The sequence below is a fragment of the Bubalus bubalis genome, chromosome 21, assembly GCF_019923935.1.
Source record: "Bubalus bubalis isolate 160015118507 breed Murrah chromosome 21, NDDB_SH_1, whole genome shotgun sequence".
Classification (NCBI taxonomy): domain Eukaryota; kingdom Metazoa; phylum Chordata; class Mammalia; order Artiodactyla; family Bovidae; genus Bubalus; species Bubalus bubalis.
The window spans coordinates 26,960,924-26,987,656 of record NC_059177.1 but is presented as its reverse complement, the minus strand read 5'-3'; the positions used below and the strand labels follow the sequence as shown (position 1 = coordinate 26,987,656).

Sequence of the window (26,733 nt, the reverse complement as noted above, 5' to 3'; positions counted from 1 at the left end):
ATATTGTTCTTAATCATAAAAATTAGACACGTCTAGCAGTACTAAAAATAAATGTGGTAATGAGGGAAATAGAATGGATAAGTCTTAGAAATTACCTCAGGTTTTACAAAAAAAAATATTAACTTTCAATAAATTACAAGACATTGAATTTAACAGAATAGACTTCCCACACCCCCAAATCATTTAAGAGTACCTTGGAAGCTTCTAGAAGAAAATTTAGATGATACAGAGTTCCCTTAGAGTGGAAAATCATCTGAAAATATAGCAGTCAACAATTCTTGGACTTCTCTGGTGGTGTAGTGGTTAAGAGTCTGTCTGCCAATGCAGGGAACACAGGGTCAATTCCTGGGCCAGGAAGATCCCACATGCCTAGGAGTAACTAAGCCCGAGTGCCCCAGCTACTGTAGCCCACGAGCCCTAGAGCCCAGGCTCTGCAACAAGAGAAGCCACCGCAACAAGAAGCCCACACTCCACAACTATAGAGTAGCCCTGCTTGCTGCAACTAGAGGAAGAATGAATGCAGCCAAGACCCAGCACAGCCAAAAGTAAATAAATAACTAATTAAAACAGTTCCTCCAAATGCTGTGTGCCACACTGCTTCTTCCAATCAAGTATGTATCGCCTATTCTTGATTCTGAACTGGCCTGGTGACATGCTTTACTCAACAGACTACAGCAGAAGGGACATTCCGCTGGTTCCAGGGTTAGACCTTGAGAGGTTTCCACTTTCACTCTCACAGGAAGTAAAGGAAACCAAGGCTAGCTTACTGAACCATGACAGGTGCAGAAATAGTAACGATGACAGAGCAACCCATCCAGGTCCGAGTCAGTCCAGTTACCCCAGGAGGCAACAAGCTTGCGGGTAAAGGTATCCTAGATTCCCAGACCCAGACACAGATTAAAGATGCGCTGTGCCTGAACAGCCCTGGTTGAATCTCTAACTTGCTTACAGAGCTGTAAATGATAAAGTGACTGTTTTAAAAACCACTAAATTTGGGAATGATTTGTTACCCTGCAAAAAGTAACTGATACATTTATAATTGAATTAAACACTGTGTCATTTCCACTCACATTAATTCTACAAAAGAATCAATGAACAAATATTTCCTTCCAGTGAGACATCTACTAGTTATAAGGCACAGAGAAAAAAAATTAATAATAATCATAATCAATTCAGTTCAGTTCACTCGCTCAGTCGTGCCTGATTCTTTGCTACTACATGTACCACAGCACAACAAGCCTCCCTGTCTATCACCAATTCCCAGAGTCCACCCAAACCCACGTCGTTGAGTCGGTGATGCCATCCAACCATCTCTTCCTGTGTTGTCCCCTTCTCCTCCTGCCCTCAATCTTTCCCAGCATCAGGGTCTTTTCAAATGAGTCAGCTCTTCGCATCAGGTGGCCAAAGTATTGCAGTTTCAGCCTCAGCATCAGTCCTTCCAATGAACATCCAGGACTGATCTCCTTTAGGACAGACTGGTTGGATCTGCTTTCAGTGCAGGGAACTCTCAAGAGTCTTCTCCAGCACCACAGTTCAAAAGCATCGATTCTTCGGTGTTCAGCTTTCTTCGCAGTGCAACTCACATCCATACATAATCAATGGAAAATCCATAGCCTTGACGAGACAGACCTTTGTTGACAAAGTAATGTCTCTGTTTTTGAACATGCTATCTAGGTTGGTCATAACTTTCCTTCCAAGGAGTAAGCGTCTTTTAATTTCATGGCTGCAATCACCATCCACAGTGATTTTGGAGCCTGAAAAAATAAAGTCTGACACTGTTTTCAATGTTTCCCCATCTATTTCCCATGAAGTGATGGGACCAGATGCTATGATCTTCGCTTTCTGAATGCTGAGCTCTAAGCCAACTTTTTCATTCTTTTTCACTTTCATCAAGCAGCTTTTGAGTTCCTCTTCACTTTCTGCCATAAGGGTGGTGTCATCTGCATTTCTGTGGTTATTGATATTTCTCCCAGCAATCTTGATTCCAGCTTCTGCTTCTTCCAGTCCAGCGTTTCTCATGATGTACTCTGCATAGAAGTTAAATAAGCAAGGTGACAGTATACAGCCTTGATGAACTCCTTTTCCTATTTGGAACCAGTCTGTTGTTCCATGTCCAGTTCTAACTGTTGCTTCCCGACCTGCATACAAATTTCTCAAGAGGCAGGTCAGGTGGTCTGGTATTCCCATCTCTTTCAGAATTTTCCACAATTTATTGTGATCCACACAGTCAAAGGCTTTAACATAGTCAATAAAGCAGAAATAGATGTTTTCCTGGAACTCTCTTGCTTCTTCGATGATCCAGTGGATGCCGGCAATTTGATCTCTGGTTCCTTTGCCTTTTCTAAAACCAGCTTGAACATCAGGAAGTTCATGGTTCACGTACTGCTGAAGCCTGGCTTGGAGAATTTTGAGCATTACTTTTCTAGCATGAGAGATGAGTGCAATTGTGCAGTAGTTTGAGCATTCTTTGGCATTGCCTTTCTTTGGGATTGGAATGAAGACTGACCTTTTCTAGTTCTGTGGCCACAGCTGAGTTTTCCAAATTTGCTGGCATATTGAGGGCAGCACTTTCACAGCATCATCTTTCAGGATTTGAAATAGCTCAACTGGAATTCCATCACCTCCACTAGCTTTGTTCGTAGTCATGCTTCCTAGGGCCCACTTGACTTCCCATTCCAGGATGTCTGGCTCTAGGTGAGTGTGAGTGATCACACCATCATGGTTATGTGGGTCATAAAAATCTTTTTTGTATAGTTCTTCTGTGTATTCTTGCCATCTCTTCTTAATATCTTCTGCTTCTGTTAGGTCCATACCATTTCTGTCCTTTATTGAGCCCATCTTTTCATGAAATGTTCCCTGGGTATCTCTAATTTTCTTGAAGAGATCTCTAGTTTTTCCCATTCTATTGTTTTCCTCTGTTTTTTTTTTTGCATTGATCACTGAGGAAGGCTTTCTTATCTCTTCTTGCTATTCTTTGGAACTCTGCATTCAAATGGGTATATCTTTCCTTTTCACCTTTGCTTTTTGCTTCTCTTCTTTTCACAGCTACTTGTAAGGCCTCCTCAGACAGTCATTTTGCTTTTTTGCATTTCTTTTTCTTGGGGATGCTCTTGATCCCTGTCTCCTCTACAATGTCACAAACCTCCATCCATAGTTCATCAGGCACTGTGTCTATCCAATCTAGTACCTTAAATCTATTTGTCACTTCCACTGTGTAATTGTAAGGGATTTGATTTAGGTCATACCTGAATGGTCTAGTGGTTTTCCCTACTTTCTTCAATTTAAGTCTGAATTTGGCAATAAGGAGTTCATGATCTGAGCCACAGTCAGCTCCCGGTCTTGTTTTTGCTGACTGTATAGAGCTTCTCCATCTTTGGCTGCAAAGAATATAATCAATCTGATTTCAGTTTTGGCCATCTGGTGATGTCCATGTGTAGAGTCTTCTCTTGTGTTGTTGGAAGAGGGCATTTGCTATGACCAGCAAGTTCTCTTGGCAAAACTCTATTAGCCTTTGCCCTGCTTCATTCTGTACTCCAAGGTCAAATTTGCCTGTTCCTCCAAGTGTTTCTTAACTTCCTACTTGCATTCCAGTCCCCTATAATGAAAAGGACATCTTTTTTGGGTGGTAGTTCTAAAAAGTCTTGTAGGGCTTCATAGAACTGTTCAACTTCAGTTTCTTCAGCATTACTGGTTGGGGCATAGACTTGGATTACCGTGATATTGAATGGTTTGCCTTGGAAACGAACAGAGATCATTCTGTCATTTCGGAGACTGCATCCAAGTACTGAATTTCAGACTCTTTTATTGACTATGAAAGCTACTCCATTTCTTCTAAGGGATTCCTGTTCACAGTAGTAGATATAATGGTCATCTGAGTTCAATTCACCCATTCCAGTTCATTTTAGTTCGCTGATTCCTAGAATGTCGACATTCACTCCTGCCATCTTCTGTTTGACCACTTCCAATTTGCCTTGATTCATGGACCTAACATTCCAGGTTTCTGTGCAATGTTGCTCCTTACAGTATCAGACCTTGCTTCTATCACCAGTCACATGCACACCTAGGTGTTGTTTTTTCCTTTGGCTCCGTCCCTTCATTCTTTTTGGAGTTATTTCTCCACTGATCTCCAGTAGTTTATTGGGCACCTACCGACCCGGGAAGTTCATCTTTCAGTGTCCTAGCCTGTCCTATACTGTTCATGCAGTTCTCATGGCAAGAATATGGAAGTGGTTTGTCATTCCCTTCTCCATTGGACCACATTCTGTCAGACCTCCTCATCATGTTATATCAACAATATAATGTGCATTTAAGCATGATTATTAATTCATTAAATGAATATGGAATGGCAACTAAGATACAGATTGTATCCCACGAACAGGTGACCAGCAGGTAGAAAATTTTATTGTGTAGAGGGGTATAAAGACAGTGATAATACATAATGCCAAATGCTATCATGTGCTGCCCTTTGCTAAATTGCTTCAGTTTTGTCTGACTCTATGTGACCCCATGGATTCCAGCCCGCCAGACTCCTCTGTCCACAGGATTCTCCATGCAACAATACTGGAGTGGGTTGCCATGCCCTCCTCCAGGGGATCTTCCCTACCCAGGGATCAAACCTATGTCTCTTAAGTCTCCTGCATTGGCAGGTGGGTTCTTTACCACTAGCACCACCTGGGAAGCCCAAAATAACAGAGTTAAAATAAAGGTACGGAGATTTTTTTTCTAAATCTAGAAATAACTATGTTGAAGCAATATAAACATCATAAGAAAGGTGGCTCATTTTTTGTAAGGATTAAATGAAGTGGTTAGCATAGCACTTAGCACGTAATTAGTCCACATTAATGGTGCTGAAAAATCTCAACTATACAAAGAGTTACAAGAATTCAAACAGGGAAAGCTCATGAGTGGTTTGCAGGTTATTTGCAGATTTTTTCTAATTCGTTCAATAATTTTGAGAGGTACTCTGTGCCCATTGGGAGTATAACCCAGAGGGGTCAAAATAAAGACACGTTTCCTTATCTCAAATTACTCAATGTGGAAAATACACACCAAATAAGAATAATGAGAGATACAAAAGGTAGAGCAAAAGAACATAACCTGTTCAGGAATGCTGTTTAATCTGAAATTCTTAAGAGGAGGACGAGTAAGCCAGGCAATGGCTGCTGGGCATGTATGTATGAATCTATTGATATGTGTGAGGGTAAGGCAGAAGCAATGGGAAGTGTAACCCAGCCATTTGTAACAGTACATGCAAAGGTCTGGTCAAGAAATGGAAGACATCCATCACTGTTCAAATCAGAAAGCAAAGGGAGGACCTCCCCATAGTAAGGCCAGAGGGGGCAGGAGGGTGAGAGATCACACAGAGTCCTCAGGACTCATGTCAAGTAACCTGGACTTTAACTTAAGATCAACTGAAATTTACCAGAGTTTTGGTAAGCATTTCAACAGGGTTTTTGTATTTAAAACACATGATGCAAAGTGTGAAAATAGAACCAGAATAGTCAAGAATAGATATTGGAGACAGAAGCCAGACTGTACGCTTTTGCAATAATTGAGAAAAATGATGATGGTGGTTTAGCTGAACCTGTTGGCATTAAAGGTGGAGGGAACAGGGCAGTTTCAGCAGATATTCTGGACGTAGGAAAGACCGAACTTATTGCTAATTAATGCCTCAAAAAAGAGGAAGAAGTCAGCAGGAAATCCTAGGTTTGTGGGTTGAGCAACTGATTTGATTCTGGTGTTGCTTTCCTGTGGGGACAATGGAGAACACATTGGTGGAAAAATAACTCTGGCCAGGACTCTGGCTGACAAGAGGTCAGCTCTATACATATCAAGGCTGAAGGGCTCTGAAACATCCAAGTAGACATTATATATTGACCAGCATAAAGGAGGTTATGCTATACCAACAAACAGCTTGCAAATCTCTGTAGATGGCAACAGTGAAGTTTAACTCATGCTCATATTTGATGTCCACTGCAGGTCCACAGAGGGCTCTGCTCACGGCAGCCACTCAGTTCCCAGGCTCACAGAATCTCCACCTAAGCTCAGGCTTTCATGGCTGCAGAAGCAGATGAGGACACACAGAACCATGAATGGGCTCCTGGAGTCCCTGCAGGGAGGGACCAAATGTGAGATGTTCACATTCCTTTGGCCCAAGTAAGTCAAGGGACCAAGCCTGCCATCAACAATGTGGCAGGAAAGAAATCATCCTTTCCTTGGGAAGGAGTAAATGATTATCAATAGCTTCTTACAGTAATAAAGCAAACAATTAAGATAAATAGGTTTAGACTTTTAGATTAAACTAACTAGAGAGAGCGAGAGAGCAAGAGAGAGAGAGAGAGAGAGAGAGAGAGAGAGAGAGAGAGAGAGATGTGAGAAGAGAGATGTTAAGGTGAATTTTTTAAAAGATGGGTATGATTTTCAAGGGGGTTCCCAGGTGATACAGTGGTAAAGAAGCTGCCTGCCAACGCAGGAGATGCAAGAGATGCAGGTTCAATCCCTGGGTGGGGAAGATTGCTTGGAGCAGGAAATGGCAACACACTCCAGTACTCTTGCCTGGAGAATTCCATGGACAAAAGACCCTGTTGGGCCGCAGTCCACAGGGTCGCAAAGAGTCAGACATGACTGAGCAACTCTTAATTGTGCTCATAAGCATAGCACATGATTTTGGCAGAAGAAAGAAAATCATTAAGGGCTTCCCTGGTGGTCCAGTAGTTGGGACTCAGCCTTGCAATGCAAGGGATACTGGTTTGATCCCTGGTCAGGGACGATCCCATATGCTGTGGAGCAACTAAGCCTGTGCGATACAGCTACTGAGCCAGTACTCTAGAGTCTGCAAAATGCAACTACTGAAGTCTGTGTGCCACAGAGCCTCTGCTCTGCAACATGAGAAGCCACTGCAATGATGAGCCTGCGTACCGCAAGGGGGTAGCCCCCACTCGCCACAACTTGAGAAAAGCCTGCACAGCAAAGCAGACCCAGTGTAGCCATAAATAAGTAGATCTTAAAGAAAAAAAAAATTAAGAGTATTCCAGATATTAATGTGGGATGATGGAAAGCAACAGTGACAGGTGAAAGTTTTCATTAGATTTTGCACACCTCTCTTTACAATGAAGAGGAAAAAGAGGGCAGTGGGGGGGGGGGTAGTAAATGATTCATTTGAGGGAGAAGGAAAATGAGCCAATCAAAGTCTCCATGACCAAAAGAGGAAAGAGCAGACTACCTTGGAAAGAAGGGAAATGACAGGGTTAAGCTGGGAAGGGAAGTTGGGAAAGGAAGCTGAAATAGGTCCTGAAAAGTAAAGTCAATTTTAGACAGAGATGAAATTTTACATAGAAAAATGAGTCTACTTGGGGTCTGAGATGAGTAGAAAAGTTCACTCACAATCACTATGGAAGACAAGGCAATAGCTCTCATTTACAGTTATATATATATTGTTTTTCTTATAAGTGGAGGCTGTTCTGGGGTGAAATATGCATTGCTTTTGGACATGGGACATGCAGATTCCATTTCTGGTTAGGCTGTTAATCTGTTATTTGACCTAAGGTACTCAATGAATCTTTTTGGTCTCACTAGTAAAATATATTCTAAGATGCTAAGCTGTGTAAGCATTTTTGGACCTAACATGAAAGCAATACAAAGAGAGATTTTACCTAGATGCACCCCCTCCTTGGTCTCTTAGTACCTGAGATTCACAACAGGACACAACCTCCAATCTACCTCCATGCTCTAATAACTGACACTCCACCCAAAGCAAAATCTTCCTCTGTCACAATTTACAACCTGCCAACTATCCACTGAACATGTTCTCCATTGCAACAAGCATGGAAACGACCCACCGGTTCAAGAACTTGCCAGGACAACTCTTACCAATGATCAGGAGGTCTTCCCTGATCATTCTGTTTGACAGTCAGCTTAGATTCCTTTTCTTCTGAACTCCCTTGTCTTTTCATATATATCACATTTCCATTTTTCTATGAATTTATATATATATATATAGAGAGAGAGAATACAAATACTAAGGACACCAACACTAATATTGTACAAACACAAATATCAATAGGTAGCAAAACTATTGACTTTCCCCTAAGGTTCTTGCCTCCTATACCTATTACAACAAATCTACACAGTTGGAATCAATATTCCAACTTTAAAAATGAAACTAAGCTGAAGAATGTAGCCAAGGTCACAAACTATTAAGTGGTAAACAAAGTTGGCCTGGATTAAGACACACAGGCATTATGACAGGCACGATTTCATAATATTGTTCACTAGATTTCTAAATACATGTCAGTTCTTCCCATTGGACTGTATGCTCCCTTAGAGCCTTCATTATATTTTCTCTCTATTACTGGACCTCATACTGAACTCTTCCACTCAGGCAGCAATTAAAGAGTTATAATTCATTCAAAGGCAATAAACTGACATTTACATTTCCTGTTCCTTATTTGAAAACCAACTAAAATCTAGAGGGCATTTACAATGCTTAATGGATATCAGGCTTGCTGGTATGGCTGTATTCATTATTGGCTCAAATTCTCCACCCCTCCCTACCTGTGCCCTGGCCATGTGACAGTTCCTCCCACTTAAGGGGCAGAGGATAGTCCGTTCCCTGGAATTTGGCTTTGGCCGTGTTTCTTGTTATGGCCCACAGAACACACAAAGATGACATGCCAGTTGCAAGCCAAGATCGTGACAGATCTTCTATGTTTCTACTTATCCTTTTGTACTCATGCAACTGGCATAAGAATAGTTTCCACCACGGAGCTTCTCCTTCAGCTTGCACCCCAGAATAACATGTGGAAACACCTGAATCAGCCAGACCTGCAGCTTGAGCAAAGCCCAGTCAAGATATGCCAACCCTCAGCTCATCCACAAAAATACGAGCAAGCGTAGCTGAGTTCAGCAGAGCCACCCCAGCCAATCTGCAAAAGTGAGAACTAGATAAATTTCTCTTTGAGGCTACTGAAATTTTCTGGTTGCTATTTATATAGAATCAGTGTGGCAATAAATCAATCATACATGTAAACTGTACTCATGATTCACAAATAGTTCTTCACCCCCAGACCTATATATGGAATGTGTTTCCGCCTACTGTCTTGCCCATGCGGTTTTTTGATAGCATACCGAGATATGAGGCATACGCCAGGACCCAGAAGAAACTATAATGTGCTAGGAAGGGTTTGGTTTAGTCTCATAAGATGTTGAGACTTTACTAAAATCTTAGACTTCTAGCCTGATGATATGATTAGATAAGACTTTGGGGGTATAGTTTTTGTAGAGGGAGTGAGCAAAATTTGTATACATGTGATTAAAAGCATACTTTGTGTGCATGAAGTACACTATGGTAGATTTACTATTATTTGTAAACATTTACTTTATCTTTTTATTGGCCATATGGTGGCTTCTGGCCAACAAAATGCTAGAAAACCTGATATATGACCAGTTCTAGCCAAAGTTTCGAAAGCAACTGCACAGTTCAGGTAAGCCCCTTGGGTTTCTATTCCCCTCCATGAGAATATAGCCGAAATAAGGACCCTTCTTAACTTGAATTCCCTAGGAACAAAATCTGAGATGAAGAAGGTTTAACGGAGAAATGATTGTGAAAAAAAGGTGGGGGGGGGAGGTATTAGGAAGGTAACAAAAGGAAAAAGGCAAGAACAGCCAGAGGGGAACTGGTAGAGTAGCTGCAATGGAGGTGTCAGTTGGTCCTAACGGGCTTTTGGAGTTGGGATGATCCTTCAGAGTTGTGCCAAAACCAGGGGACCAGGTTTCGTTGTCCCTGTATCAGTCAGTCACCTGTATGAGCCACCACCCAAGAAAAGGCATAAACTTGGCTGAGACAGCTCCCTACACAAGAGGAAATTCCTAGCTGAGAGAGGAAGCTGAGGGCCACTGATAGCTGGTTTTCCGAGCAGACGTGGGTAGATATATCGGCCCTGAAGAGGTGGACCTTGGGAGAGCACCCCAGTATCCACTACAACTGGGCCTTCAACCTGGACTCCAAAATGGAAAGCAACTTCGGGCAGAGGCACCGTCACTCCACAGAATGGAAGGGAGCCAGACCGTCCCAGAGCCGACCCTCAGCTCACAGGCAACAGAGGGGAGGGCACTCTATTGTTAGAAACCCTTGAGATTTTCAGATAGTTAGTTATAAAAGAAAAGCTGACTAAAAACATTTATAAAATAACAAAAAAGAGATAAGACCCCATGTTTTTTTAAAATGTAACCAGTTTTTGTTTTTAACATTTACCTATCTTTTATAATATGCTTTTAAAATTAGAATGTGTGTGTTATTGCTGCATAAACTACCCCCAAACTGAATCACTTAACCACATGTATTTGCTGATTATTAGGCATTTGACCTGAGTTAAGCTGAGCAATTGGTTTGCCATTATGCCTGGGGTCATTCATGTAATATTAATCTTCCAATGGCTTAACTGATCACTCACATGACTGATTACCAATTTTGGCTATTGGCTCTGCCTTTATCTGGCTACTCATTGTTACAAGGCTTTCCTGGACTTTTTACGTGGTGGTCTCAGGAAGAGATGGGCTTCCCAGGGGGCTCAGTGATGAAGAATCCGTCTGCCAATGCAGGAGACACAGGTTCAATCCCTGGTTCTGGAAGATCCCCGGAAGAAGGAAATGGCAACCCACTCCAGTATTCTTGCCTGGGAAATCCCATGGACAGAGGAGCCTGGCGGGCTACAGTCCATGGGTCTCAAAGAGTCGAACATGACTTAGCAACTAAAACAACAACTCATGGCAAGAATGGAACCTCCCAGTGTCTTAAGATTGAGGATAAGCATTCACATTCATACCTACACTTCACTTTATCTACATTTTATTGCTCAAATACCATAACTTAGCCCAAAGGGAAGGGAAATAGATTCATTGCTTAAAGGGAAGAAAGAGCAGAGTACCAAGGACAGTGTTATTGCAGCCATCTTTGCAGACAGTCTCCCACAGGGCTGATGTGTGCTTTATCTTTTTCTGAAGTTATTTTTCTCTGACAATCAAACTTGACAGACACATTTTAGACTTTCCTTTCCCCACCCTGGGGGTGGGGGGTGGGGGACACCTGCAAACATATGTAATTTTTTCAATTACAGACAACTGAAAAAATTTATCTACTAGGGGTCAGTCTAGAAGAGTCAGTTCAAAAATATGACCCTAAAGCAAGAAATAAAACTAAGAAAAGGAAATAAAGAGAAGGGGAGATGAAAAAGAAGGGAGGAAGAAGATACTAACTTTAAATAACACTGACATTTAACCCTATATAAAACTGCAAAAGTCTTCCCATCATTAGATTTTATTCTCTTCTGCTTGAACGCATACAAAATGGATGCATTTCTTACTCTGTGAAGTTGTGTGTGTGTGTGTGTGTGCGTGCGCACACGCGCTAAGTCGCTTCAGTCTTGTCCGATTCTATGCAACCCTATGAACTACAGCCCACCAGGCTCCTCTATCCATGGGATTCTCCAGGCAAGAATACTAGAGTGGGTAGCCATGCCCTCCTCCAGGGGATCTTCCTGACCCAAGGATCAAGCCTGCATCACTTATGTCCCCTGCATTGGCAGGCGAGTTCTTTACCACTAGTACCACCTGGGAAGTCCTATGACTTTATGATTTGGGATTAATCTATTCCCTATTCTAATCTATGTCTTGGGTAAGGTGTGTTCAGTAGATGACTCAAAGTCGGTGTGAAGAATGACAAAGAAATAATCAGATTACTAATAATCAGATGGAATAATAATTTAAAAAAAAGTAAATCAAGATTCAGGAAGAAAACCCCATAAGAAGTTTCTGGAAAAATGACAAGGTATTCCCAAGCTAGTTGTAATGCAAAAACATTTACAGCAACAGACAATTATGACCCTATTAGATTAAAAAGAGATAATGCCTGTAAATCTAGTATTTCTCATCTTTGGAGATATGTATGCCCTCCCTGTATAAGAACCTTTACAGAATATATGGTTTGCTTCATGACACAACAAAACCTATATACTAAGACCTTTTTGTTATTTTTAAAAACTAATATTTCTAATGAGTACTACAACAACAACCCCACAGAGGCAATTACTGCTTAATATTAGCGAAATAACAATTCAGTAAATTAGCACTAAATATAAACATGTATTATCTTTCCATTGCATATGAGAAACATTTTATTTAATGGCATGAGAATATGAGCAAGAAAATATTTGACACACAAGACTCAAGTTTCCAAACTGCTCAGCAGGTATACACAGCACTCAGTTGGTTTCGCTTGTCAAAAATAAAAGAAGTCCCAGTAAAGAGTCACTGAGAATAGTTGAGAAAAATGACAAACTGCCCAATATATAAATGTGAATGCCTCTGTAGGTATAGGGAACGGGTTGGGGGTAAAGGAGGTACTGTCGACTGCTGCATGCACCCAACGTGGGTACAACTGAGCCTTATCTATATTCTAGAGGCCTCAGAATATTCATCAGAATTAGTAACAAGGAATGGTAATCAGCAACTTTCGGCTGCTTTACATTCACAGAGGCGGCCAGCCCCAGTGAGTAGCAGCCATAAGATTAGATCCCTAGCTATACTGTTCGGTTGATTTTAATTGCCTGAAAAGGGTCATTACCGTCTACTGCAATGTGTTAAGTTATTTTAAAGAGTGACTATTTCTATGTAAGAAATAAAAATGGACTCTGATTTGGTTTGAAAATACAAGAACGCATTCAGCTGGGTCTTCGTCCTGGTGGCATAAAAGTGCCATCCAACTCTGATTAAACAAACACGTTTGCCTGCAGGGCTTGTTAAAAGTAGTACTGAAAGTCAACACAGATTCCCAAACCAATGACCACAGAGAACCACCCAAATGTCATATCCTGGTTTATAAAATGCCAAGATTTCCATTTTCATAGCAACTTTTTTTTTAATATATACATACAGGCAACTCCAAGGTAAAGAACCACATGATATTTAAGAAGACAAATATTTGCATAGAAAAAGGTCTGTAGAAGTGGCACTTTTGACACCTCAAAGATACCTGAAAAATATTACATCAGTGTAGGCTCACATGGAAACTGCAGCTCTCAGGATAGTTGTCCTTTAAATTAAAAATCTAGACTCATGAACCTATATATGGCATAAAAGAGCACAGAGGTATGTACACATTCTTGCAATCAGGTTAAAACAATAGTGACGCCAGAATAAGATCTGTTGTCTAGTTAATGTAACGCACTAGGATGGATTTACTGGCTCTGGTATCATACTGCAGCTACAGGCAACGTCACCATCATGGGGAGATGGGTGAAGGATATTCAGAACTCTTTGTACTATCTCTGCAACCTGCTATGAGTATAATAACTTCAAAACAAAAAGTTTTAAGATGTAGGTTACCAAGACTCACTCCCACAGGTAACTCTGAAAGTCCTGTAAGGGCCAAGGGATTTCCATTATTTCAAGAAAGAAAGTCCACGTTTCTAGAAAGATCATTAACTAGGAAGCAGTGAAAAAAGAGTATATTCAGCACAATAAAAGGGGCTTTCTGTTTGCAGGATAACTGGTGAGACTGCTTAATGCTCATAAAGCTTTCATCCATTTATAAGCAATTACTTATAGCTCAGGAAGAAATGCTTTTGATTTCTTGCGATACAGTCATTTAGTTATTTCTTATCCGAATGTTTTATTCTAATAAAAAATGAAATTTGAGAATTCCAAATTATCCCCTTGTACTAAAATGAACCAATTACACCAAGGACCAATCCATAATACTGACAACCTTTAGCTTATGCTTCTTTTAGGGTATAGGTCTGTCAACGAATGGCTTGTCACCCTGTGTAAAGTAAAATAAAATCTTTACATATACACTAAAATAATTTTAAGTTCAAAAAAAGAAACCCTAATATAACTACAGTAGAATCTATCTTTATTTCCTTCCACAAATACTTACCAAAATCCTAATACGTGGGTTCTACTCTACTCACAGACTATCAGGAAAGGCAGATGTTAAAAAATGAATAGTGTTAAACTTTAATCCACTGTATCTCTAAAGAACATTTTAAAACACAGGTAAGAGCAGACAGCATGGGGCAAATCTAGTCTGGGAGGACAAGAAAGACTTCTTGGAGAAACATGGATAGGCATAGCTGGATAAATGGTAGGATTGAAACTAAAGAGCTTTCCTGTCAGAGGTAACAGTGAATTAAGGGTAGAGATGAACTGAAATGGGAACGAGGGGCTTGAGATGGAACCCCTGGGTGCAGAGACCCTGAAGTCGTGTCACACTGAATTGTAAGGAAAGATGGTGCCTGTAGTGGGAATGCTCCATGTGGGGGAAACCAGGGGAAGAAGTCTCATGTAGACAGGCTGCATCAGTGGCACTTCTTCTCTAGGCAGTGAGTGTCCAATGACACAAGATGCATTAACACAACACCATGGGTTGGAAAGACTGGAGCAAGAAAGGGAGTGAAGGAAGATCGTTTATTAACCTGCCATACTTACGTAAAATGTGTACAAGAAATAAAGTGCTTGGACCCTAAAGTGAAGGTGTTAGTCACTCAGTTGTGTTCAATTCTTTGCAACCCCATGGACTATAGCCCACCAGGCTTCTCTGTCCATGGAATCATCCAGGCAAGAATACTGGAGTAGGTAGCCATTGCCTTCTCCAGGGGATCTTCCCAATGCAGGGATCAAACCTGGATCTCCCACATCGCAGGCAGATTCTTTACCTGAGTCACCAAGGAAGCCCTCGGACACTACACTGGTGCATAATAACCTGAATAAAAGTTCTTGTATTTTTAAGCAATTGACTACCTACAGGAACAAAGGACAGAGAAGGCAATGGCACCTCACTCCAGTACTCTTGCCTGGAAAATCCATGGACAGAGGAGCCTGGTAGGCTGCAGTCCATGCGGTCACTAAGAGTCGGGAATGACTGAGCGACTTCACTTTCACTTTTCACTTTCATGCATTGGAGAAGGAAATGGCAACCCACTCCAGTGTTCTTGCCTAGAGAATCCCAGGGATGGGGGAGCCTGGTGGGCTGCCGTCTCTGGGGTCGCACAGAGTTGGACACGACTGAAGCGACTTAGCAGCAGCAGCAGGAACAAAGGAAGAAGGTGATGCCAAAGACCTCTGGTGCCACATGCCTTGAGGACCACGATGAGAGTCAAAGAAAAAATACATCATCTAAATTTGAACCAGCTTGAGAAGAAAAAGGATGACTGCCATATTGACAAAATAAGTCTGAAGTAGTAGATATTCAGGAGATCTAAGAGACTATGCACAATGCCACAGAGAGAATACTCTGAAAGCCAGCTGCAGACTTTTGCTGAACAGGGAGAATCTTCACGGAAGCCCTGGTCACAAGGGTGCTCAGTCACATGTTGCAAACTCAATGCCCCCAAAGCACAGTTCTCATGGGTGGGATCAGGGCTTCCTAGTGGCTCGGTGGCAAAGAATCTACTAGCCAAGCAGGAGACAGAGGTCGGTTCCTGGGTCAGGAAGATCCCCAGGAGAGGAAAATGGCAAACCATTCCAGTATTCTTGCCTTGAAAATCCCATGGACAGAGGAGCCTGGAGGGCTATACAGTCCTTGGGGTCACAAAGAGTCAGATACAACTTAGAAAGTGAACAGCAACAGCAAGCTGCATGGTGGATCAAACTCACTGTGAGCCAGGTACTATAACAAGAGCTGCCTTGCAGTAGCAAGGAAAACAGATGTGGTAACTGCTTGACCAAACTGATCACACAGATTGCAGCCCTGTCTTACTCAATGAAACTATGAGCCATGCAATGTAGGGCCTCTCAAGATGGACAGATCTTGGTGTAGAGTTCTGACAAAATGTGGTACCCTGGAGAAGGGAATGACAAACCACTTCATCATTCTTGCCTTGAGAACCCCATGAACAGTATGAAAAGGCAAAAAGATAGGACACTGAAAGATGAACTAAGGTCAGTAGGTGCCGGATACGCTACTGGAGAAGAGTGGAGAAATAGCTCAAGAAGGAATGGAGAGAGGGAGCCAAAGCAAAAACACCACCCAGTGGTGGATGTGTCTGGTGGTGGGAGTAAAGTCTGATGCTGTAAAGAACAATATTGCATAGGAACCTGGAATGTTAGGTCCATGAATCAAAGTAAATTGAAAGTGGTCAAACAGATGACAAGAGTGAACATCGACAGACTCAGTGAACCAAAGTGGATGGGAACAGGTAGATTTAATTCAGATGACCATTATATCTACTACCATGGGCAAGAATCCCTTAGAAGAAATGGAGTAGCCATCATAGTCAACAAAAGAGTTCAAAATGCAGCGCTTGGGTGCAATCTCAAAAATGACAGAATATCTCTGATTATTTCCAAGGCAAACCATTTAACATATTAGTAATCCAAGTCTATGCCCCAACCAGTAATGCTGAAGAAGTTGAAGGTGAATGGTTCTATGAAGACCTACAAGACCTTCTAGAACTAACATCAAAGAAAGGTGTCTTTTTCATCATAGGTGAATGAAATGCAAAAGTAAGAAATCAAGAGATACCTGGAGTAACAGGCAAGTTTGGCTTTGGAGTACAAAATGAAGCAGGACAAAGGCTAACAGAGTTTTGCCAAGAGAACACACTGGTCATAGCAAACAACCTCCTCCAACAACACAAGAGATGGCTCTACATATGGACATTATCAGATGGTCAATACCGAAGTTGGACTCTTTACCATCTGAGCCATCAGGGAAGCCTGTACTGAAATCAGATTCATTACATTCTTTGCAGCCAAATGGAGAAGCTCTATACAGTCAGGAAAAAAAAAAAAGACCAAGAGCTGACTGTGGCTCCGATCATGAACTACTTATTGAAAAATTCAGATTTAAATTGAAGAAAGCAGGGAAAACCACTAGACCATTCAGGTATCTAAATCAAATCCCTTACAATTATACAGTGGAAGTGACAAACAGAGTGAAGGGATTATATCTGATAGACAGAGTGCCTGAAGAACTATGGATGGAGGTTCATAACACCATACTGGAGGCACTGTTCAAAACCATCCCCAAGAAAAAGAAATGCAAAAAGACAAAATGGTTGTCTGAGGAGGTCTCACAAAAAATTGAGAAAATAAAAAGCAAAAGGCAAAGGAGAAAAGGAAAGATATACCCCTGTGAATGCTGAGTTCCAAAGAATAACAAGGAGATATAAGAAAGCCTCCCTAAGTAAACAATGCAAAAAAAGAGGAAAACAATAGAATGGGAAAGACTAGATATCTCTTCAAGAAAATTTGAGATACCAAGGGAATAATAGTTTATGCAAAGATGGGCACAATAAAGGACAGAAATGGTATGGACAGAAGAGATTAAGAAGAGGTGGCAAGCATACTTGGAAGAACTATACAAGAAAGATCATAATGACATGGATATACACGATGGTGTGATCACTTATCTAGAACCAGAGATCCTGTAGTACGGAGTTAAGTGGGCCTTAGGAAGCATCACTACGAACAAAGCTAGTGGAGGTGACGGAATTCCACCTGCTGCTGCTGCTGCTGCTGCTAAGTCGCTTCAGTCATGTCCGACTCTGTGCGACCCCAGAGACGGCAGCCCACCAGGCTCCCCCGTCCCTGGGATTCTCCAGGCAAGAACACTGGAGTGGGTTGCCATTTCCTTCTCCAATGCATGAAGGTGAAAAGTGAAAGTGAAGTCGCTCAGTCTTGTCGGACTCCTAGAGAATTCCACCTGAGCTATTTCAAATTCTAAAAGATGATGCTGTAAAAGTGCTGCACTCAATATGCCAGGAAATTTGGAAAACTCAGAGGTGGCCACAGGACTGGAAATGCTCAACTTTCATTGTAATCCCAAAGAAGAGCAATGCCAAAAAATGTTCACACTACCGCATAATTGCACCTATTTCACATGCTAGCCAAGTAATGCTCAAAATCCTTTAAGCTATGCTTCAACAGTACATGGACTGATAACTTCCAGATGTACAGGCTGAATTTAGAAAAGACAGAGGAACCAGTGATCAAATTGTCAACATCCATCAGATCACAGAAAAAGCAAGAGAATTCTAGAAAAACATCTACTGCAGCTTCATGGACTACACGAAAGCCTTTAACTCTGTGGATAACAATAACTGTGGAAAATTCTTAAAGAGATAGGAATAATGTACCTGCTCCTAAAAAGTCTGTATGCAGGTCAAGAAGCAAGTTAAAACCAGATATGTGAAAACAGACTGGTTCAAAGTTGGGAAAGGAGTACATTAAGGCTGTATATTGTCACCCTGCTTATTTAAATTGTAAGCAGAATACATTATGTGAAATGCTGGGCTGGATGAAGCACAAGCTGGAATCAAGATTGCTGGGAGAAATATCAATAACCTCAGATATGCAGATGACACCACCCTTATGGCAGAAAGTGAAGAGGATCTAAAGAGCCTCTTGAAAGTGAACAAGGAGAGTGAAAAAGCTGTCTTAAAACTCAACTTTCAGAAAACTAAGATCATGGCATCTGGTTCCATCACTTCATGGCAAAAAATGGGTTAACAATGGAAACAATAATAGTCTTTATTTTCTTGGGCTCCAAAATCACTGCAGATGGTGACTGCAGCCATGAAATTAAAGACTCTTGCTCCTTAGAAGAAAAGCTATGACAAACATAGACCACGTATTAAAAAGCAGAGACATTACTTTGCAGACAAATGTCTTGTCTAGACAAAGTTATGATTTTTCTAGTAGTCACACATGGATGTGGGTGTTGGATCATAAAGAAGGCTGAGTGCTAAAGAATCAATTCTTTCAAATTCGGGTGCTAGCGAAGACTCTTGACAGTCCCTTGGAATGCATGGAGATCAAACCAGTCAATCCTAAAGAAAATCAAGCCTGAATATTCATCGGAATGATTGATACTGAGGCTCCAATACTTTAGCCACCTGATACAAAGAGCCAACTCATTTGAAAAGACCCAACTCATTGGAAAAGACCCTGATGCTGGAAAAGACTGAAGGCAGGAGGAGAAGGGGACAACAGAGGACCAGATGGTTGAATGGCATCACCGACTCAATGGACATGAGTTTGAGCAAGCTCCGGGAGATAGTCAAGGACAGGGAAGCCTGGCGTGCTGCAGTCCATGGCGTCACAGAGAGCTGGACACAACTGAGCGAATGAACAACAACTGTTCACAAGACGGCTCACAGAACAGTCAACAGGTATCAGATGAGGAAACAGTTCCAAGTTACAATAAGAAGGACATGAACAGAAAGTTATGGAGGATATGAACAGAGGTGCCCTAATTTAGAGAAGAAAGGAAATCAAAGAGAGCCCTCTCTGAGAAATTGGTATTTGAACTGTGACCTAAGGAATGAGCATCAGGCAAAATATTCAGAGTGTGTGTGTGTGTCTTCATGTGTTTGTGTGTTTGGGGGTAAAGGCTAAAGAGAGCTACCAGACAATGGGACAGATGGAGCCCTACAGGAAAGAGGTCAACAAAACCACAGACATAAAAAATAAAGCCTAGAAGGAGAAGGAAATGGCAACCCACTCCAGTGTTCTCGTCTGGAGAATCCCAGGGACGGGGGAGCCTGGTGGGCTGCCGTCTATGGGGTTGCGCAGAGTCGGACACGACTGAAGTGACTTAGCATAGTAAGTTCTTACTGGTAGTGTTTGAATCCTACAGGACTCTCTTATGACAAATAGCTCTGAACACCACAGAAAGCCATCTAAGTGCTTGGAGGAGAGGAGTACTAATTTAATTTACAATGAAAAAAGAAAAATACTGCCCTGACAGCTGTGCAAGAAGAATTTGGGGAAAGAATCAAGAAAGAAGGCAGGGAAGCCAGTGTAGTTGTCTCAGGAGAGAAGATGTGAGTTGGAGTAGGATGATATGACTGGAGGGAAGTGGGCAAACTGGAGAAATGTTTTAGAGTTATAATCAAAAGGACACATGAGAACTGAGTTGCACTAGTTCCCAAAATAAGAGTTTTTCAAGTTTTGTGATCCCAATAATTCTTTATTCTATTAAAAATAGTATACTGTCAGGCTCATTTATCAGCAATATAATCAAAGTGCTTTTTGAATTACAGAGCTCATCTCTTAACATTTCCAAGGCATTCAGAGTCACGATTTAGAAAAACAAATCTGTTCTATTTTAGAACACAGAAAATTTATAGTCTGATTTCTAAAGGCACCTAAGAGAGTGCTATGGAATTGCTATAACATACATAATCTATTCTTAAAATGTCAATATGTCTGCCATAAGGAATATGCATACCTTCTGAATTATTTTATCCTACTTAATAAAATAGTCATTTCTTCTCACTTTTTTTGGCAAGGCAGCTTCTTGCACAGTAAAGATTCTACAAATATTTACATTCCAAGTAGCAGAGCTGTTTGAGATGCAATAAAGTTCTGCCAGCACTTCTATTACAAAGCCTTATTTCTTGTTTATAACATGTACATAAGAAGTGGGGGGAATAAAACTGTACTGTGGATTGAAACTTGGCATACAAAGTTTCAAAGAGAAAGTGCATTTATCCTGCAGCAAATTTTCAAAAGGAATATGCCATCGTGTTTAGGAGACATATTGAGCTGCAATGGGGATAGGGACTAAAGGGCAAAGAACGCTTGGCGGGAGTGGGCACAAAAGTCATTTCACACACATGATCCGATACTCAATTCTGAATTTTTTATACAAATTAGATCTGAGACTGAGATCTGTAACTCATCAATCTCAAGCAGTGTTCTATCTTAAAATATTCTGTGGCTGCAGGATGCTAATTACTGCCAAACATCTTTGCAAAAAGGGGTATTATCCAATGCTTATTATCAAGCGTAAGAAAGGAATAGCCCAATAGCACTAAGTGACTAATAAAATTATAGGAGCACCTCAGAGATGCCCATCTTTAGGGAGACAAAGTACCTCCCTAAGATCAGAAGGGTTATTAAGGTTGGACTGGTAATGATTAAATCAGAGATGGCAAGCAAACATGCACAGCATCAATAAATCCTCCTGCCCTCCGCGTATCTCCTAATGCATAAGATAACATTACCTTACTGCTAACAACTTACTAACTGGTGACTGGAAAATAGAGCTTCTCTGTTTAATGGCATTGCAACAATACACTGAGCTATATATAGATCTGGCCATTTGAAAGGGGCAATTATATCTATATACTATTTCAGCACAAAACATATTAAGAGTTAATGAGAACTTCAAGTTGGACACTTAAATTATGCAGTAAAAACAAAGCTGGAAAATGTGTACTAAATGGATGAGAAGGAGTTAGAAACTTATAAAAGAGAAAGACATACCTTGCCAGCAGAGCGAAGAGGTTATTATTTTGTAATAACTAGGCATATATGAAATGTGACAGTGATAAAATTGAGCATAAATCAGCAACGGAAAGGCCACAGCTTGTTGTCCGCAGCTAATCTTTTGCTCGAGTTGAAATTGCTCAGCACTTTGGTCCTATTAAATGTTTTGTTCCCATTTGAAGGAACACTTGGGCTATCTGGTTGCGTTGTAAAAGATATTTAAAAGTTAGCATTCTCCTGTAGAAATGAACTTAATGCCTTCATGTCTTCAGGCTGACATTAATGACATCCAGACAGCAAGTAGGGCATGGGGCTGAACGTTATTGTCTGCTGAGGCAGGCAGTGCCTGAATCTATTCTGCTGCAAATCAATTAGCCACTCAATGCCTCTGACAGCCCATCTTTAGAAAGGAGGCCCATGCATATGTATTCAATCCCACCACTCATGTAAAAACAAATGTGCAGCAATTTGCTCTATGTTCCTGATGGATATGGATCCTTTCCGGGGTCCTCAAACTACATGTTGACTCTCAACTGATTACAAGCATGCATTCAAACATGAGTAATCCCTGAAGCCCCTAATTTTATAATTTGCAGTCTTCCCCATTAAGAAAGCTGAACCTATCAGACATATTTTATGAACAATGCTTGGGAGAACCTGTCTTATTGCCCTCAGTAATTGGCACATAGTAGGCATTTATGCAAGCACTGTTCAAACGGATATGGATATTAACCCCAGACAACTTCGTCGCTAGTAACTTGACCCACAAAGGGTTAAAACCACAAACTCAGATGCCAGGTTACAGCAGCCAAAGTCCTGTTACTGTTAGTAAACAGAGCTAACAAGGCAAAAGTAACACGTTTGACTTCAATATTGAGACATAATAGCTGTTTCAAAAGCAATTACTCCTCCTTTCAATCTCAGAAGGGCTCTGATTCATTGTTCTGATTAATTCCTGTTTTTAATCTCTTTACAGATCAGAATTCTTTTTCAGCTGGTCTGATATTCATCTCTGTGGGGGTAGATAAAGACCACAGCACTCACAGTCTTCCTACTTTTTTTCCCCCAGTTATTCTTGCTTAATCATCTTTAAATTATTTCTGCATTTAGCTAGTTACCATATGAGCCGGGGTTTCTGACCTCCTTCCTGCACATGACACACCTCCTGTCTGTTGCTTTCTCTAGCTGCGTTTCCCCACATCTTGGTTTGAGATGAACAGATTTAGCCACCCCTTTCCCAGAGCTCTGTCTGTGTCCCTCCCTTAGGCTCAGAACGGCGATTTGCTCTCCTTCCCATAGCGGGCACCGTTTGTTATTAAATCATTCCTCTGGGCGCATCTCTGTGTTGTAAATCAATAAACAAATGCGATACAGGGAAGGATACAGGGAAGGATAGGACTGGCGGGCCGTGGAGCTTTGCACAAGCAGAGCCCAGAAGCTGTTCACATCAAGCAAACCAAAAAAAAAAAAACAAACAAACAAAAAACAAACAAAAAAAAACCCCCAAGGTGTTATGACTTGGACTGCCCGGTTAGCACTTCCTAGTTTTCTGATCTAAATATTCTGATACCTGCTTGGTGAGCTTCGCAGGGCTCCTCAGAGAACTGAGAAGCATCCAAAGACGAGCGGCCAATCTCAATTACACTGGATCACTGCCCATCAGAGAAAACCTGGCAAATGAACGCAACGGAGGATTCCGTCCAAGACTGCAGATTTGAAAGTGGAAACAGAATGCAGCTGGAAAACTTGATTGCTAATAGAAGCATCCTCCACCCTGGCTTGCTCAGAGCTGGAAGCCAGGAAGGAGGGTTCTGGCAAAAAAAAAAAAAAAAAAAGGTTTCCCATTTCCACTCTCTGCACCATGGACCTGGGGTTCTTCCTCTGCACCCTCATGGTTCACAACTTTTCCTCCCAACTTTCACTGGCCAAAACCGCTCCGTAAAGGATAAGCCAGGGGGAACCCACCTCGCTTTTCGCCACGCTCCTGCCAGGGATGCGGCGTCTTCCTATCCGGAAATCAATCCTCCCCCGAGAAAAGGCAAAATAACCCCCCTAAAGCAAAGCAGCTAGGAGAGGCAGCTTTTATTTTCGACCCTTCAGGTGTATTTCTCCGCAAACAAACTTTGGGGCTGAGGAGCCATGAAGCCAGTGAGGAAAGTTTGCCCCAGCGGATGGCTCATTTCAGTAACCTGACCGGTGCGAGGAGCCGGGCACGCCAGAACCTACCTGGTCCCTGCAGCTAGCTGACCAGGCGCTAGCCCCGCCAACTTGCCAGCCACCGACAGCCCGGGCCCGCCGGGCAGCAGTGCGCGCCCGCGCGAGCCGCCGCCGCAGTGTCCCGGTCCGCGCTGTTCCCAGCCGAGCCCACGGCGCCCGCCCGACAGCCGCCGCCACCGCGCGCCAGGCTGCTGTGGCTGCTGCCGGCGCCGAGCAAGCGCTGCCTGCGCCTCCGCCTCTCCGCGCGGGCGCGGGAAGGAGGGGAGACGCGCGGGCGGGAGGGGCGGGGAGCGCTGTGGAACAGCCAACGAGGTCCCGCGCCTCGCGCCGCCGGCTCTCCCCGCTGCACCCCGCCGGACCCGGCGTCGCCCTGCGCTCGGGCCGCGTGCGCCCGCGTGCGTTCGCCCTCCGCAGGGCCCCGGGCGCGGCGCCGGATGGGGGAGGCGGTCAACATGTCGCCACTGGGTGGCCTCGTGCGCGCACAGTTGGGCTCCAGGGAGCACGGGGTTAAAGGTAGGGGGTTCCTGCTGCTTCGCTCCTACAAGTGCACAAAGATGGACAATTTTAATATTGAAGTCAGTAGTACACTAAGGGTTCTCTTTGTACCAGGTAGTAGACTGCGCGGTTGAAGTGAATTAGTTATTGCTTGTCCCCAGAGCACCCCTGGATCTATTATTACTCCCTGCTTTAGTGATGAGGAAATAATTTGACTAAGGCTTCATTGAGTCAGTTATGAGAATAATTCCCTCCTTGGGGGGTGGGGGGCGGTGTATTTTTACAAGGACCCTGTGAGGTAGATCTTATCACCTTTATTTTCTTAAATAACAGACAGTGTTTGGAAAATCTGGCCTTGAATGAAAGCCTACTGAAGTCCTAAACCCGTGCTTTGAACAGCTAGACTAGACTGACTTCCCTACCTGTGCAACGGTTGTTCAGTGTAGCTTTACTTCTAATTGAAAAACTGTAGGAAACAGCCTACCATGATTAGGAGAATAGCTAGTTAAAACATAGTGGAGGCATAGGATGTAAAATATAATACAGCAACTACAGAGACGGAAGTACATATACCGATATTGGCATGAAATGACCTTCAAGAGGTATTACTAGGAGAAAAAGGGTTCAGGAAAAGTATTTTCAGTTTTTTGCTCATAATACATGTGTGCATGCATATTTATGCCTTCACCATTTCTGGAAGGATGTCCCAAGATACTGATAACAACAGTCCTTGTGAGTAAAACTGAAACTGGGACTGAATTTTATAATTATTTGACATTATTTTTAAAGTGTAGCATAAATTTGCCTTCCTTTATAGTAAAAAAAACCAACAACAACTCTCTTTTTTAAAAAATTACACTTAAAAGAGCCCTGTCTCCTCTCCTGTCCTTTCCTCTCTCTGATCCCTCCCATCAGAGGAACACAACCTCGAGTCAAGAGCAGTGACCTGGGCCAAAAAGACCTGAGAGGGGGTTTAAGGAAAATGGCTGCTCGACTGTTCTCTCTCATTTTTGCTTATTTCTCCCAGAAATACGTGTTTCTGTTTAGTCCCCCACAACTCAGAAAGGGATTCAGGCTTTTGGAAAACTCCTTCAGGAGGTATACAAGACAACAGGTAGAACCCAGGTCAGTAAGATGCAGGGCACCGCTCCCTTCAGTGAAGCCCACACACAGGGCTCCAGTCCTGCCTGCTGGCAGAAAGAAACTGCTTCAAAGTGAGACGGTGTACCCCAGAACTATTTGGGCAGCTATGCCTCCTTTCCCCTTGAGCACACAGCAGGGTCCTGGGATATACTGGGTAACTTTGATCGTGCCCACTTTAACCCTGTCTCTCACTTTATCAGGAAAACTATACTTCCCTGTCAAAGAAATGGCTGAATGAAAAAAGAAGAAGAAGAAGAAGAAATTATTTATGTTTCAAAAGAGGGGAGGCAAGCATAGATAGAGCTCACTGCTATAAATAAAAATAATATGCTTTTCCCCATCAGAATTAAATTGCAGTAAATTTGGGCTCCTTAAGGTCTGTCTACTTAGCAAAAGAAAAAAACAGAACAGGTACCCAACGGTGGTTTATGGTCGTTTCAGTTGTTATTGGTTACTGTAAATAATCTTTTTGCTTGCAATCTGGGAACATGTTGGCAAACCCCCTGAGTGTGACAGCATGTTTTATTGGGTAGAACTGGTGTATTCTGGAAGGAACTGAGGAAACTTTCCATGCAAATTATGTTCATGCCTTCACCTAGCTGGTGCAATTACTGCCAGGCCCACATCCATCACAGGAGTGCCTCTTCTCTTAATATTTGCAAGTTGATGTCTCACAATGCATTTTCCTTCTCATACATACATAAACATAGACCCTGTCTAATGGGAAGGGAAAGAGCATTTTTATCAAGGAGGGGGAGCTGGCCCCAGGCAGCAAAATGACGGGAAAAAGACAGAAGTTGCTTTAAATGAGAGGGAGAGAAATCCAAACCTGAACCCTCCACTGCTGTCTTCAAATAATTAGTCATTTCCAAACTCAGATTACATTGCCTGTGCTGGCGAAAGCTGATTAGCGCTGAAAAGAAATTTAGTGGAATTTCGAATCTATGGTTGCAGCAGAGAGGGGGACACCCTAAATTTGCAGGAGTAATGATGAGCATTTTGTGTGAGCCAGTTTCATAATCAGAAGAGGTAAGAGGTGTGTAAATATATGTATATAAAGAGAGATGCATCATTTTATTTCCTCCCTTTACTCAAAATGTAAAGCATAATGTGAGTCAACTGAAAACCTGATATTTACCAAAAGTTGATACACAAGAGCAGGTTTAAATAAAATTTCCATCCAATTTCTGGGCCAGAAGCCCAGGAAATTTAAAAAAAAAAAAATTAAAGGCACATGTGGGTCTTCTCACTGTGAATGCCGGATGGAGTTTTTATTGAATTTGGCCTCAACTGATTGTAGCATTATAAGCAATTCTGCAGTTAATTTTCAGCAGCCATTTAGATGGCAAACCCCCCTGTTTTTTAGGGGATTATAACTAAGAATAATAACTTCCTTTTTATATGGCACCTTTTATATCAAAGCACTTTAAAGTGTGAGATCATCTTCTCATTATTAAGATACCCCATCTGTGTTGGAATATAGAAGCTATTTCATGCCACTGACACTGTGTAACATTTATTTGTTTGCCTATTTATTGTGAAGCAGAAGGAAATGAAGAAAAATACCTACTAAACCCACAGACTGACATTCTGAGGGAAAAGTGT

General features: G+C 42.1%; 1 protein-coding gene across 5 annotated transcripts in view; it reads right to left on the bottom strand.

The window, feature by feature from the left end:
* The window catches only part of CNTN3 (contactin 3), a 393,129-nt gene extending 369,398 nt beyond the window's left edge, over positions 1–23,731 (bottom strand). For 3 of the 5 annotated variants that reach the window (XM_025271930.3, XM_044934326.2, XM_025271931.3), the window contains exon 1: positions 23,500–23,731. The gene's annotated coding sequence lies outside the window, so the exon portion shown is untranslated. Of the gene's footprint in view, positions 1–22,843; positions 23,087–23,499 lie in introns of those variants that run through there. The other 2 variants (XM_044934325.2, XM_044934324.2) reach the window with 2 other exon arrangements.
* Positions 23,732–26,733: the final 3,002 nt, after the last annotated feature.